We start from the raw sequence: 13,446 nt of genomic DNA on the forward strand, positions 1-13,446 counted from the left end.
CGACCCGGACCAACATTACGCGTACGCTTACGGGAGACCGGTTCCCCCGACATGCTTTGCACACAGGTGGCTTGCGGGCGACTGTCTCTCCAACTTTAGCTGAACCCAGTGTGGCTACGCCCGGTCCTTGCGAAGGTTAAAACGGAGTCTATTTGACAAACTATCGTTGTGGTTTTGATGGGTAGGTGAGATTGGTTCTTACTTAAGCACGTAGCAGCCACGTAAAACTTGCAACAACAAAGTAGAGGACGTCTAACTTGTTTTTGCAGGGCATGTTGTGATGTGATTTGGTCAAGACATGATGCTGAATTTTATTGTATGAGATGATCATGTTTTGTAACCGAGTTATCGGCAACTGGCAGGAGCCATATGGTTGTCGCTTTATTGTATGCAATGAAATCGCGATGCAATGCTTTACTTTATTACTAAGCGGTAGTGATAGTCGTGGAAGCATAAGATTGGCGAGATGACAACGATGCTGCGATGGAGATCAAGGTGTCGAGCCGGTGACGATGGTGATCATGACGGTGCTCCGAAGATGGAGATCACAAGTACAAGATGATGATGGCCATATCATATCACTTATATTGATTGCATGTGATGTTTATCCTTTTATGCATCTTATCTTGCTTTGATTGACGGTAGCATTATAAGATGATCTCTCACTAAATTAACAAGAAGTGTTCTCCCTGAGTATGCACCGTTGCCAAAGTTCGTCGTGCCCAGACACCACGTGATGATCGGGTGTGATAAGCTCTACGTCCATCTACAACGGGTGCAAGCCAGTTTTGCACACGCAGAATACTCAGGTTAAACTTGACGAGCCTAGCATATGCAGATATGGCCTCGGAAGACGGAGACCGCAAGGTCGAACGTGAATCATATAGTAGATATGATCAACATAACGATGTGCACCATTGAAAACTACTCCATCTCACGTGATGATCGGTTATGGTTTAGTTGATTTAGATCACGTGATCACCTAGAGGATTAGAGGGATGTCTATCTAAGTGGGAGTTCTTAAGTAATTTGATTAATTGAACTTAAACTTATCATGAACTTAGTACCTGATAGTATCTTGCTTGTTTATGTTGATTGTAGATAGATGGCTCGTGCTGTTGTTCCGTTGAATTTTAATGCGTTCCTTGAGAAAGCAAAGTTGAAAGATGATGGTAGCAATTACACGGACTGGGTCCGTAATTTGAGGATTATCCTCATTGCTTCTCAGAAGAATTACGTCCTGGAAGCACCGCTGGGTGCCAGGCCTGCTGCTGGAGCAACACCAGATGTTATGAACATCTGGCAGAGCAAAGCTGATGACTACTTGATAGTTCAGTGTGCCATGCTTTACGGCTTAGAATCGGGACTTCAATGACGTTTTGAACGTCATGGAGCATATGAGATGTTCCAGGAGTTGAAGTTAATATTTCAAGCAAATGCCCGGATTGAGAGATATGAAGTCTCCAATAAGTTCTATAGCTGCAAGATGGAGGAGAACAGTTCTGTCAGTGAGCATATACTCAAAATGTCTGGGTATAATAATCACTTGATTCAGATGGGAGTTATTCTTCCAGATGATTGCGTCATTGACAGAATTCTTCAATCACTGCCACCAAGCTACAAGAGCTTCGTGATGAACTATAATATGCAAGGGATGAACAAGACTATTCCCGAGCTCTTCGCGATGCTGTAAGCTGCGGAGGTAGAAATCAAGAAGGAGCATCAAGTGTTGATGGTTAACAAGACCACTAGTTTCAAGAAAAAGGGCAAAGGGAAGAAGAAGGGGAACTTCAAGAAGAACGGCAAGCAAGTCGCTGCTCAGGAGAAGAAACCCAAGTCTGGACCTAAGCCTGAAACTGAGTGCTTCTACTGCAAGCAGACTGGTCACTGGAAGCGGAACTGCCCCAAGTATTTGGCGGATAAGAAGGATGGCAAGGTGAACAAAGGTATATGTGATATACATGTTATTGATGTGTACCTTACTAGAGCTCGCAGTAGCACCTGGGTATTTGATACTGGTTCTGTTGCTAATATTTGCAACTCGAAACAGGGACTACGGAATAAGTGGACACTAGCAAAGGACGAGGTGACGATGCGCGTGGGAAACGGTTCCAAAGTCGATGTGATCGCGGTCGGCACGCTACCTCTACATCTACCTTCGGGATTAATATTAGACCTAAATAATTGTTATTTGGTGCTAGCGTTGAGCATGAACATTATATCTGGATCTTGTTTGATGCGAGACGGTTATTCATTTAAATCAGAGAATAATGGTTGTTCTATTTATATGAGTAATATCTTTTATGGTCATGCACCTTTGAAGAGTGGTCTGTTTTTGATGAATCTCGACAGTAGTGATACACATATTCATAATGTTGAAGCCAAAAGATGTAGAGTTGATAATGAAAGTGCAACTTATTTGTGGCACTGTCGTTTAGGTCATATCGGTGTAAAGCGCATGAAGAAACTCCATACTGATGGTCTTTTGGAACCACTTGATTATGAATCACTTGGTACTTGCGAACCTTGCCTCATGGGCAAGATGACCAAAACACCGTTCTCCGGCTCTATGGAGAGAGCAACAGATTTGTTGCAACTCATACATACCGATGTATGTGGTCCGATGAATATTGAAGCTCGTGGCGGATATCGTTATTTTCTCACCTTCACAGATGACTTAAGCAGATATGGATATATCTACTTAATGAAACATAAGTCTGAAACATTTGAAAAGTTCAAAGAATTTTAGAGTGAAGTGGAAAATCATCGTAACAAGAAAATAAAGTTTCTACGATCTGATCGTGGAGGAGAATATTTGAGTTACGAGTTTGGTGTACATTTGAAAAATTGTGGAATAGTTTCGCAACTCACGCCACCCGGAACACCACAGCGTAATGGTGTGTCCGAACGTCGTAATCATACTTTACTAGATACGGTGCGATCTATGATGTCTCTTACTGATTTACCGCTATCGTTTTGGGGTTATGCTTTAGAGACGGCCGCATTCACGTTAAATAGGGCACCATCAAAATCCGTTGAGACGACGCCTTATGAACTATGGTTTGGCAAGAAACCAAAGTTGTCGTTTCTTAAAGTTTGGGGCTGCGATGCTTGTGTGAAAAAGCTTCAACCTGTTAAGCTCGAACCCAAATCGGAGAAATGTGTCTTCATAGGATACCCAAAGGAGACTGTTGGGTGCACCTTCTATCACAGATCCGAAGGCAAGACATTCTTTGCTAATAATGGATCCTTTCTAGAGAAGGAGTTTCTCTCGAAAGAAGTGAGTGGGAGGGAAGTAGAACTTGACAAGGTAACTGTACCTGCTCCCTTATTGGAAAATAGTACATCACAGAAAACTGTTTCTGGGACATCTATACCAATTAGTGAGGAAGCTAATGATGTTGATCATGAAACTTCAGGTCAAGATACTACTGAACCTCGTAGATCGACCAGAGCGAGATCCGCACCAGAGTGGTATGGTAATCCTGTTCTGGAAGTCATGCTACTAGATCATGACGAACCTACGAACTATGAAGAAGCGATGGTGAGCCTAGATTCCGCAAAGTGGCTTGAAGCCATGAAATCTGAGATGGGATCCATGTATGAGAACAAAGTATGGACTTTGGTTGACTTGCCCGATGATCGGCAAGCAATTGAGAATAAATGGATCTTCAAGAAGAAGACTGACGCTGATGGTAATGTTACTGTCTACAAAGCTCGACTTGTCGCAAAAGGTTTTCGACAAGTTCAAGGGGTTGACTACGATGAGACCTTCTCACCCGTGGCGATGCTTAAGTCTGTCCGAATCATGTTAGCAATAGCCGCATTTTATGATTATGAAATTTGGCAGATGGATGTCAAAACTGCATTCCTGAATGGATTTCTGGAAGAAGAGTTGTATATGATGCAACCGGAAGGTTTTGTCGATCCAAAGGGAGCTAACAAAGTGTGTAAACTCCAGCGATCCATTTATGGACTGGTGCAAGCCTCTCGGAGTTGGAATAAACGCTTTGATAGTGTGATCAAAGCATTTGGTTTTATACAGACTTTGGGAGAAGCCTGTATTTACAAGAAAGTGAGTGGGAGCTCTGTAGCATTTCTGATATTATATGTGGATGACATATTACTGATTGGAAATGATATAGAATTTCTGGATAGCATAAAGGGATACTTGAATAAGAGTTTTTCAATGAAAGACCTCGGTGAAGCTTCTTACATATTAGGCATAAAAATCTATAGAGATAGATCAAGACGCTTAATTGGACTTTCACGAAGCACATACCTTGACAAGATTTTGAAGAAGTTCAAAATGGATCAAGCAAAGAAAGGGTTCTTGCCTGTGTTACAAGGTGTGAAGTTGAGTCAGACTCAATGCCCGACCACTGCAGAAGATAGAGAGAAAATGAAAGATGTTCCCTATGCTTCAGCCATAGGCTCTATCATGTATGCAATGCTCTGTACCAGACCTGATGTGTGCCTTGCTATAAGTTTAGCAGGGAGGTACCAAAGTAATCCAGGAGTGGATCACTGGACAGCGGTCAAGAACATCCTGAAATACCTGAAAAAGACTAAGGATATGTTTCTCGTATATGGAGGTGACAAAGAGCTCAACGTAAAAGGTTACGTTGATGCAAGCTTTGACACTGATCTGGACGATTCTAAATCGCAGACTAGATATGTGTTTACATTAAACGGTGGAGCTGTCAGTTGGTGCAGTTCTAAACAAAGCGTCGTAGCGGGATCTACATGTGAAGCGGAGTACATAGCTGCTTCGGAAGCAGCGAACGAAGGAGTCTGGATGAAGGAGTTCATATCCGATCTAGGTGTCATACCTAGTGCATCGGGTCCAATGAAAATCTTTTGTGACAATACTGGTGCAATTGCCTTGGCAAAGGAATCCAGATTTCACAACAGAACCAAGCACATCAAGAAACGCTTCAATTCCATCCGGGATCTAGTCCAGGTGGGAGACATAGAGATTTGCAAGATACATACGGATCTGAATGTTGCAGACCCATTGACTAAGCCTCTTCCACGAGCAAAACATGATCAGCACCAAGGCTCCATGGGTGTTAGAATCATTACAGTGTAATCTAGATTATTGACTCTAGTGCAAGTGGGAGACTGAAGGAAATATGCCCTAGGGGCAATAATAAAGTTATTATTTATTTCCTTATAATCATGATAAATGTTTATTATTCATGCTAGAATTGTATTAATCGGAAACATAATACATGTGTGAATACATAGACAAACAAAGTGTCACTAGTATGCCTCTATTTGACTAGCTCGTTAATCAAAGATGGTTATGTTTCCTAACCATGAACAATGAGTTGTTATTTGATTAACGAGGTCACATCATTAGTTGAATGATCTGATTGACATGACCCATTCCATTAGCTTAGCACCCGATCGTTTAGTATGTTGCTATTGCCTTTCTTCATGACTTATACATGTTCCTATGACTATGAGATTATGTAACTCCCGTTTGCCGAAGGAACACTTTGGGTGCTACCAAACGTCACAATGTTACTGGGTGATTATAAAGGAGCATTACAGGTGTCTCCAAAGGTACATGTTGGGTTGGCGTATTTCGAGACTAGGATTTGTCACTCCGATTGTCGTAGAGGTATCTCTGGGGCCCTCTCGGTAATACACATCACATAAGCCTTGCAAGCATTGTAACTAAGATGTTAGTTGTGAGATGATGTATTATGGAACGAGTAAAGAGACTTTCCGGCAACGAGATTGAACTAGGTATTGGATACCGACGATCGAATCTCGGGCAAGTAACATACCGATGACAAAGGGAACAACGTATGTTGTTATGCGGTCTGACCGATAAAGATCTTCGTAGAATATGTAGGAGCCAATATGGGCATCCAGGTCCCGCTATTGCTTATTGACCGGAGACATGTCTCGGTCATGTCTACATTGTTCTAGAACCCGTAGGGTCCGCACGCTTAAGGTTACGATGACAGTTATATTATGAGTTTATGCATTTTGATGTACCGAAGTTAGTTCGGAGTCCCGGATGTGATCACGGACATGACGAGGAGTCTCGAAATGGTCGAGACATAAAGATTGATATATTGGAAGCCTATGTTTGGATATCGGAAGTGTTCCGGGTGAAATCGGGATTTTACCGGATTACCGGGAGGTTACCGGAACCCCCCAGGAACCATATGGGCCTTAGTGGGCTTTAGTGGAAAGGAGAAAGGGGCAGCCCAAGGTGGGCTGTGTACCTCCCCCCTCCCCTAGTCCTATTAGGACTAGGAGAGGTGGCCGGCCCCCTCTCTCTCTTCCCCCCCCCCGAGGAATCCTATTCCAACTAGGATTGGGGGGGGGAATCCTACTCCCGGAGGGAGTAGGACTCTCCTGGCGCGCCCCTTGTGGCCGGCCAGCCTCCCCCCCTTTGGTCCTTTATATATTGAGGTAGAGGCACCCTAGAACACACAAGTTGATCCACGTGATCTATTCCTTAGTCGTGTGCGGTGCCCCCAGCCACCATAGTCCTCGATAATACTGTAGCGGAGTTTAGGCGAAGCCCTGCTGCTGTAGTACATCAAGATCGTCACCACGCCGTCGTGCTGACGGAACTCTTCCTCGACACTTTGCTGGATCAGAGTCCGGGGATCGTCATCGAGCTGAACGTGTGCTCGAACTCGGAGGTGCCGTAGTTTCGGTGCTTGATCGGTTGGATCGTGAAGACGTACGACTACTTCCTCTACGTTGCGTCAACGCTTCCGCAGTCGGTCTGCGTGGGTACGTAGACAACACTCTCCCCTCTCGTTGCTATGCATCACATGATCTTGCGCGTGCGTAGGAAATTTTTTGAAATTACTACGAAACCCAACAGTGGCATCCGAGCCTAGGTTATTTATGTTGATGTTATATGCACGAGTAGAACACAAGTGAGTTGTGGGCGATATAAGTCATACTGCCTACCAGCATGTCATACTTTGGTTCGGCGGTATTGTTGGACGAGACGACCCGGACCAACATTACGCGTACGCTTACGGGAGACCGGTTCCCCCGACATGCTTTGCACACAGGTGGCTTGCGGGCGACTGTCTCTCCAACTTTAGCTGAACCCAGTGTGGCTACGCCCGGTCCTTGCGAAGGTTAAAACGGAGTCTATTTGACAAACTATCGTTGTGGTTTTGATGGGTAGGTGAGATTGGTTCTTACTTAAGCCCGTAGCAGCCACGTAAAACTTGCAACAACAAAGTAGAGGACGTCTAACTTGTTTTTGCAGGGCATGTTGTGATGTGATTTGGTCAAGACATGATGCTGAATTTTATTGTATGAGATGATCATGTTTTGTAACCGAGTTATCGGCAACTGGCAGGAGCCATATCGTTGTCGCTTTATTGTATGCAATGAAATCGCGATGCAATGCTTTACTTTATTACTAAGCGGTAGTGATAGTCGTGGAAGCATAAGATTGGCGAGACGACAACGATGCTGCGATGGAGATCAAGGTGTCGAGCCGGTGATGATGGTGATCATGACGGTGCTTCGAAGATGGAGATCACAAGCACAAGATGATGATGGCCATATCATATCACTTATATTGATTGCATGTGATGTTTATCCTTTTATGCATCTTATCTTGCTTTGATTGACGGTAGCATTATAAGATGATCTCTCACTAAATTAACAAGAAGTGTTCTCCCTGAGTATGCACCGTTGCCAAAGTTCGTCGTGCCCAGACACCACGTGATGATCGGGTGTGATAAGCTCTACGTCCATCTACAACGGGTGCAAGCCAGTTTTGCACACGCAGAATACTCAGGTTAAACTTGACGAGCCTAGCATATGCAGATATGGCCTCGGAAGACGGAGACCGCAAGGTCGAACGTGAATCATATAGTAGATATGATCAACATAACGATGTGCACCATTGAAAACTACTCCATCTCACGTGATGATCGGTTATGGTTTAGTTGATTTAGATCACGTGATCACCTAGAGGATTAGAGGGATGTCTATCTAAGTGGGAGTTCTTAAGTAATTTGATTAATTGAACTTAAACTTATCATGAACTTAGTACCTGATAGTATCTTGCTTGTTTATGTTGATTGTAGATAGATGGCTCGTGCTGTTGTTCCGTTGAATTTTAATGCGTTCCTTGAGAAAGCAAAGTTGAAAGATGATGGTAGCAATTACACGGACTGGGTCTGTAATTTGAGGATTATCCTCATTGCTGCTCAGAAGAATTACGTCCTGGAAGCACCGCTGGGTGCCAGGCCTGCTGCTGGAGCAACACCAGATGTTATGAACATCTGGCAGAGCAAAGCTGATGACTACTTGATAGTTCAGTTTGCCATGCTTTACGGCTTAGAATCGGGACTTCAATGACGTTTTGAACGTCATGGAGCATATGAGATGTTCCAGGAGTTGAAGTTAATATTTCAAGCAAATGCCCGGATTGAGAGATATGAAGTCTCCAATAAGTTCTATAGCTGCAAGATGGAGGAGAACAGTTCTGTCAGTGAGCATATACTCAAAATGTCTGGGTATAATAATCACTTGATTCAGATGGGAGTTATTCTTCCAGATGATTGCGTCATTGACAGAATTCTTCAATCACTGCCACCAAGCTACAAGAGCTTCGTGATGAACTATAATATGCAAGGGATGAACAAGACTATTCCCGAGCTCATCGCGATGCTGTAAGCTGCCGAGGTAGAAATCAAGAAGGAGCATCAAGTGTTGATGGTTAACAAGACCACTAGTTTCAAGAAAAAGGGCAAAGGGAAGAAGAAGGGGAACTTCAAGAAGAACGGCAAGCAAGTTGCTGCTCAGGAGAAGAAACCCAAGTCTGGACCTAAGCCTGAAACTGAGTGCTTCTACTGCAAGCAGACTGGTCATTGGAAGCGGAACTGCCCCAAGTATTTGGCGGATAAGAAGGATGGCAAGGTGAACAAATGTATATGTGATATACATGTTATTGATGTGTACCTTAGTAGAGCTCGCAGTAGCACCTGGGTATTTGATACTGGTTCTGTTGCTAAAATTTGCAACTCGAAACAGGGACTACGGAATAAGTGGACACTAGCAAAGGACGAGGTGACGATGCGCGTGGGAAACGGTTCCAAAGTCGATGTGATCGCGGTCGGCACGCTACCTCTACATCTACCTTCGGGATTAATATTAGACCTAAATAATTGTTATTTGGTGCCAGCGTTGAGCATGAACATTATATCTGGATCTTGTTTGATGCGAGACGGTTATTCATTTAAATCAGAGAATAATGGTTGTTCTATTTATATGAGTAATATCTTTTATGGTCATGCACCTTTGAAGATTGGTCTGTTTTTGATGAATCTCGACAGTAGTGATACACATATTCATAATGTTGAAGCCAAAAGATGCAGAGTTGATAATGAAAGTGCAACTTATTTGTGGCACTGTCGTTTAGGTCATATAGGTGTAAAGCGCATGAAGAAACTCCATACTGATGGTCTTTTGGAATCACTTGATTATGAATCACTTGGTACTTGCGAACCGTGCCTCATGGGCAAGATGACCAAAACACCGTTCTCCGGTTCTATGCAGAGAGCAACACATTTGTTGGAAATCATACATACCGATGTATGTGGTCCGATGAATATTGAGGCTCGTGGTGGATATCGTTATTTTCTCACCTTCACAGATGACTTAAGCAGATATGGATATATCTACTTAATGAAACATAGGTCTGAAACATTTGAAAAGTTCAAAGAATTTCAGAGTGAAGTGGAAAATCATCGTAATAAGAAAATAAAGTTTCTACGATCTGATCGTGGAGGAGAATATTTGAGTTACGAGTTTGGTGTACATTTGTAAAATTGTGGAATAGTTTCGCAACTCACGCCACCCGGAACACCACAGCGTAATGGTGTGTCCGAACGTCGTAATCGTATTTTACTAGATATGGTGCGATCTATGATGTCTCTTACTGATTTACCGCTATCGTTTTGGGGTTATGCTTTAGAGACGGCCGCATTCACGTTAAATAGGGCACCATCAAAATCCGTTGAGACGACGCCTTATGAACTATGGTTTGGCAAGAAACCAAAGTTGTCGTTTCTTAAAGTTTGGGGCTGCGATGCTTATGTGAAAAAGCTTCAACCTGATAAGCTCGAACCCAAATCGGAGAAATGTGTCTTCATAGGATACCCAAAGGAGACTGTTGGGTGCACCTTCTACCACAGATCCGAAGGCAAGACATTCGTTGCTAAGAATGGATCCTTTCTAGAGAAGGAGTTTCTCTCGAAAGAAGTGAGTGGGAGGAAAGTAGAACTTGACGAGGTAACTGTACTTGCTCCCTTATTGGAAAATAGTACATCACAGAAAACTGTTTCTGGGACATCTATACCAATTAGTGAGGAAGCTAATGATGTTGATCATGAAACTTCAGGTCAAGATACTACTGAACCTCATAGATCGACCAGAGCGAGATCCGCACCAGAGTGGTACGGTAATCCTGTTCTGGAAGTCATGCTACTAGATCATGATGAACCTACGAACTATGAAGAAGCGATGGTGAGCTCAGATTCCGCAAAGTGGCTTGAAGCCATGAAATCTGAGATGGGATCCATGTATGAGAACAAAGTATGGACTTTGGTTGACTTGCCCGATGATCGGCAAGCAATTGACAATAAATGGATCTTCAAGAAGAAGACTGACGCTGATGGTAATGTTACTGTCTACAAAGCTCGACTTGTCGCAAAAGGTTTTCGACAAGTTCAAGGGGTTGACTACGATGAGACCTTCTCACCCGTGGCGATGCTTAAGTCTGTCCAAATCATGTTAGCAATAGCCGCATTTTATGATTATGAAATTTGGCAAATGGATGTCAAAACTGCATTCCTGAATGGATTTCTGGAAGAAGAGTTGTATATGATGCAACCGGAAGGTTTTGTCGATCCAAAGGGAGCTAACAAAGTGTGCAAACTCCAGCGATCCATTTATGGACTTGTGCAAGCCTCTCGGAGTTGGAATAAATGCTTTTATAGTGTGATCAAAGCATTTGGTTTTATACAGACTTTCGGAGAAGCCTATATTTACAAGAAAGTGAGTGCGAGCTCTGTAGCATTTCTGATATTATATGTGGATGACATATTACTGATTGGAAATGATATAGAATTTCTGGATAGCATAAAGGGATACTTGAATAAGAGTTTTTCAATGAAAGACCTCGGTGAAGCTGCTTACATATTAGGCATAAAAATCTATAGAGATAGATCAAGACGCTTAATTGGACTTTTACGAAGCACATACCTTGACAAGATTTTGAAGAAGTTCAAAATGGATCAAGCAAAGAAAGGGTTCTTGCCTGTGTTACAAGGTGTGAAGTTGAGTCAGACTCAATGCCCGACCACTGCAGAAGATAGAGAGAAAATGAAAGATGTTCCCTATGCTTCAGCCATAGGCTCTATCATGTATGCAATGCTGTGTACCAGACCTGATGTGTGCCTTGCTATAAGTTTAGCATGGAGGTACCAAAGTAATCCAAGAATGGATCACTGGACAGCGGTCAAGAACATCCTGAAATACCTGAAAAGGACTAAGGATATGTTTCTCGTATATGGAGGTGACAAAGAGCTCAACGTAAAAGGTTACGTTGATGCAAGCTTTGACACTGATCCGGACGATTCTAAATCGCAGACTAGTTACGTGTTTACATTAAACGGTGGAGCTGTCAGTTGGTGCAGTTCTAAACAAAGCGTCGTAGCGGGATCTACATGTGAAGCGGAGTACATAGCTGCTTCGGAAGCAGCGAACAAAGGAGTCTGGATGAAGGAGTTCATATCCGATCTAGGTGTCATACCTAGTGCATCGGGTCCAATGAAAATCTTTTGTTACAATACTGGTGCAATTGCTTTGGCAAAGGAATCCAGATTTCACAAGAGAACCAAGCACATCAAGAAACGCTTCAATTCCATCCGGGATCTAGTCCAGGTGGGAGACATAGAGATTTGCAAGATACATACGGATCTGAATGTTGCAGACCCATTGACTAAGCCTCTTCCACGAGCAAAACATGATCAGCACCAAGGCTCCATGGGTGTTAGAATCATTACAGTGTAATCTAGATTATTGACTCTAGTGCAAGTGGGAGACTGAAGGAAATATGCCCTAGAGGCAATAATAAAGTTATTATTTATTTCCTTATAATCATGATAAATGTTTATTATTCATGCTAGAATTGTATTAATCAGAAACATAATACATGTGTGAATACATAGACAAACAAAGTGTCACTAGTATGCCTCTACTTGACTAGCTCGTTAATCAAAGATGGTTATGTTTCCTAACCATGAACAATTTGTTTTTATTTGATTAACGAGGTCACATCATTAGTTGAATGATCTGATTGACATGACCCATTCCATTAGCTGAGCACCCGATTGTTTAGTATGTTGCTATTGCTTTTCTTCATGACTTATACATGTTCCTATGACTATGAGATTATGTAACTCCCGTTTGCCGGAGGAACACTTTGGGTGCTACCAAACGTCACAACGTTACTGGGTGATTATAAAGGAGCATTACAGATGTCTCCAAAGGTACATGTTGGGTTGGTATATTTCGAGACTAGGATTTGTCACTCCGATTGTCGGAGAGGTATCTCTGGGGCCCTCTCGGTAATACACATCACATAAGCCTTGCAAGCATTGTAACTAAGATGTTAGTTGTGAGATGATGTATTACGGAACGAGTAAAGAGACTTGCCGGTAACGAGATTGAACTAGGTATTGGATACCGACGATCGAATCTCGGGCAAGTAACATACCGATGACAAAGGGAACAACGTATGTTGTTATGCGGTCTGACCGATAAAGATCTTCGTAGAATATGTAGGAGCCAATATGGGCATCCAGGTCCCGCTATTGGTTATTGACCGGAGACATGTCTCGGTCATGTCTACATTGTTCTCGAACCCGTAGGGTGTCACGACCGGTTTTCCAATAAAAATGTTTATTGAGAAACCAATCTTTTGAGTCCAGTATGAGAAAAATCCTCCTTACCGGTAGACAAATTCTTGATACAATAAGCCAGTAGCATAAAATATATTACAGGGTTGAGCTACGGTTGCTCAACCAAATTATTACAAGCCCGCCAATAATTATACATAATGGCGGACATGACACAGTGGTGTGGAGGCATACTACTGACTCGAGGATAGGGTGGTGGTGGAAAAACACAGCGGGGAGTGAGATACATGACTCTAAAACTGGCATCTCATCGACCATCGAGGTTAGGCTCGATGAATTTATTTGGTAGCGGAAGCGGATATAATACAGTGACCAAATCCAGGGTCGCACGAGACTGACTGGGATTCCTCTAGGCGTCGGACTCGCTATCAAATTCTTCATCCATGAGATCACCTTCGTCAGCATCTGGCCAAATCAACAAGCCAGGTGAGTACTTTGAAAGTACTCGCAAGACAGT

The sequence above is a fragment of the Triticum urartu genome, chromosome 3A, assembly GCF_056163025.1.
Source record: "Triticum urartu cultivar PI428250 chromosome 3A, HENAU_Tu73, whole genome shotgun sequence".
NCBI lineage: Eukaryota > Viridiplantae > Streptophyta > Magnoliopsida > Poales > Poaceae > Triticum > Triticum urartu.